Source organism: Salvia miltiorrhiza, chromosome 3 (assembly GCF_028751815.1).
Source record: "Salvia miltiorrhiza cultivar Shanhuang (shh) chromosome 3, IMPLAD_Smil_shh, whole genome shotgun sequence".
Classification (NCBI taxonomy): domain Eukaryota; kingdom Viridiplantae; phylum Streptophyta; class Magnoliopsida; order Lamiales; family Lamiaceae; genus Salvia; species Salvia miltiorrhiza.
In genome coordinates this window covers 44,016,348-44,020,031 of record NC_080389.1, presented here as the reverse complement: position 1 = coordinate 44,020,031, position 3,684 = coordinate 44,016,348, and positions in this window count along the sequence as shown.

Here is a 3,684-nt window from a genome sequence, read left to right as displayed (position 1 = left end):
ATAAAATTAGGCCCAACATCAATTAAATTCTAGAGCCCAACAAATGAGGCCCAAGATAATAAAATCATGAAGCCCAATAAGTGAGCCCATCATCACCCTTAAAATAATTAGTAAATTTTAATATTAATCTTATCTCGTCAAAACCTTAGACTCAAAACATTATCACATAACTATCATTTAGGTTCGAAACTATTTATTCGAACATCAACATGCGCATTAATCATAACTCGTTCTATTTATGTCATCAAGTCAAATATTCCGTCATTTAAAAACAAAACCTATAATATTACATAGATAAATTATATCATCATAGATCATGCTTTCTCATACATAAAACAATTTAATCCTTTTCAAATAATCCATATTAATAAGTCGTTTGAAAAGAATTAATTTAAATGAGAGTTTAACTCAAAATATTTTATTTTATAATCCCTTTATAAATACTTGAAATAAAGAACTCCATTTAAATAATTAATTTAAAGGTCAATATATAATTAAATTAATCAAGCTCAATTTAAATTAATAATTAAGAGCTCAAATAATTTAAATAGATATAAGCCCAAATTAATTAGATAAATTAAGTCTATCATGTTTTTCTTTGAATAAGGCCCAAACAATTAAATTAAAATAGGCCCAAATCCTTTAATTAAATCGGCCCAAACAATTTAAAAAAAATCGGCCCATACCCGGCCCAGTTGAAGAAGGCCCTCTCCTCTCTTCCTCTTTATTTCTCACGCCTCTCTATCCCTAACCACTCGGTTTCCCTCTCTCTCTAATATTCCTCAATAATTCACACCACTCAACATCTTCTTTTTCTTTATTAAAGTTAAACTTTCCTACTCTTTTAATCATCAAAGCTTTCTCTCCCTTTTTTTTTTAAAACACTCGGCACTCTCTCAATCAAGAAGACAAATTGCAGCATCATCTCTCTCTCTATCTATTAAAGTAAATTTGCTCACTCTTCTCTCTCGCTCAATTATTAAGAAAAGAAATGCTGCAACATCTCTTTCTCCTTCTCACAAGTGCTCGGCTCTCTCTCTCTCAAACAAGAAAAAAAAAACGCTGCTCCCATCTCTCTCTCTCTCGAATCTCCTCCGGCCGCCTCCTCACGAGCTCCACCGCGGACGGTTCCGGCGAGTAGCCGTTCGTCCTCCTCTCTTCTCTCATCAGTCACCAGCCGCTGCAACTGGATCTCGGCGAGCACCGTCGACTGGGAGCCGCTGGAGCTGCTGCTGTTTCGCCGGGAGTCGAGCTGTCGCCGCCTGGAGCTGCTGCTGCTCGCCCGGAGTCGCGGCCTGGAGTTGCTGCAGGCTGCTGCTGCTCGCCCGGAGTCGCGGCTGCTGCTGTTCGTGGAGCACCAAGGCGAGCTTCTCGCCTGAAACCGCCGCTGCCTCTTCGGTGTTCGGCCTCTCTTTTCCTGCTCCGTCGAGCTCCGACAGGAAGCAGGGTTCTGCCTCGTCGTCCTCCATGGTTCGCCGTCATCTGTGAGTTGCCAGCTAGCGCGATGTAGCCGTTCTGTTTTGTCGACGAAGTTCTCGCCGTCGTTGTTTCGATCCTGGTGTCCAGCCCGTTCGAAGCTAAGTCTAAACTACTCTACCGTAACCTTGGTTTTCTTTAAAAATTTGTTCAAGTGATATAGTAGAGCTATATACTAAGTCCATTGATGTGTGCATATGATTCATTCCATCTCTTAAACATTTCATAATCAACGTGTGAGGTCCGTGGTTCTGCTTAAAAGTATGATACTTATATGCCTCTTGCTGTGGATCTAAATTTTAATGTTATAGCATGATGACAACATGTGTGGTTTGATTCTATAGAAGTAACTAGTTATGCTACTCCCTTCGTATGATGCATTTCAATCTAATGAATATGATTTCTGTGGGTGTGCATCATGTAACAGGAGGAAGTAAATTGAAAAGAAACAGAATACCTTAATGTTTGCTTTGGTTGAAGGTTGCAGTTGAATGAAGCAAGAATTAACTGATACTTGAAAATTTCTTTGGCAGAGAATGATGAAAACGTTTAAGTATGGAATGGGTATGAGATGAGGATTAATAGCTGCTGAAATCTGAAACCACATGAAGGTGTTCGGGTGTGAAAATTTTGCAAATATGCTGCTGGAGCTGGAGTCAAAGAAGAATATTTCAAAGGCGTGGAGCTGGAGTCAAAAATATGGCTGAGCATGCGCTTAAGGGATAGCTGCAGATTTCTTTCACACACATACACTATTCCCTTTTTTTTTTAAGTGTTGGTAGATAGATAGAAAAATAGGGGTTTGTAAAGTGAAGTATAAACAGAAGCAATAATTCTTGTCTTGGAATTTCTATATCTGTAATATTGTATTGCATTTTTTTTATAAATAAAATCCAACTACCGGGTTTTGTTAATATCGCGTGTTTATGAAACTACTCGATATCTGCTTCCTTTCTTAGCTAGAATAAATTCTAAATTAAATCCGTAGATTTAATTCTTCATAAACCGGAATAAATCGCGACTCAAGAAATAATAATAGAAAAAAATAATTCTATTGTGATTAATAAATAACATGACTTAACTAAGTCAGTTATGAATCTGAAATAAATAATTATTGGCTTACTCAATAATTCTCATCGCGGTTTTATTTATGCGAAGCTACTGACTTGGTAATAAAATAATAATCCTGCTTAATTGAATATAATCCAGTGTCATAAGCTGAATTTAAATCATAAATAATTACTGGGCTTGATTTACTGAAAGATGAAATAATAATTATCGTATTACCGGATTTAAATATAATAAAAGAGCGGGTTGTTACATACTACCCCTCTTAACAAAAATTTCGTCCCGAAATTTGCATACCTATGTGAAAAGTTCTGGGTATTTTTCTTTCATCTGGTCCTCAAGTTCCCACGTTGCTTCTTCCGGTCCATGGTGTCTCCACAGTATTTTGACTGACGCGATCGATTTATTCCTTAACTCTTGCACCTTTCGGTCTAAAATGGCTTCAGGTTTTTCCTCGTACGTCAAGTCTGGGTTAAGAATCATTTCATCTTGGTGAATCACGTGTTTGGGGTCAAACACGTACCGTCTCAGCTGTGACACGTGGAACACATTGTGGACGTTTCCAAAGCTAGGTGGCAGTGCCAACCTATACGCTACGGGACCTATTCTTTCAAGGATCTCATAAGGTCCTACAAAACGGGGTCTCAACTTACCCTTAACACCGAATCTAACGATCCCTTTCGAGGGTGATATTTTAAGGAAAACCTTATCTCCAATCTGAAATTGTAGTTCAGTTCGTCGGGTATCAGCATAAGACTTCTGTCTGTCCTGGGCCTCTTTAATTCTTGCTCTAATCTGGCGGATGGTCTCAATCATCTCGCTTACTGCATCTGGCCCAAGGATTTTTCTTTCACCCACTTCATCCCAGTAAAGTGGTGATCTACACTTCCTTCCATACAGCGCCTCATAAGGTGCCATATCAATGGTTGCCTGGTAACTATTGTTGTAGGCGAATTCGATTAACGGCAGCACTGATTCCCAACTTCCTCCTCGGTCTAGCACCACTGTCCTCAACATATCTTCAAGGGTCTGAATTGTCCTTTCTGATTGTCCATCTGTTTGAGGGTGAAAGGCGGTGCTAAAGTTTAATCTCGTTCCCAACTCTTTCTGCAAACTGATCCAAAATCTAGAAGTAAATTT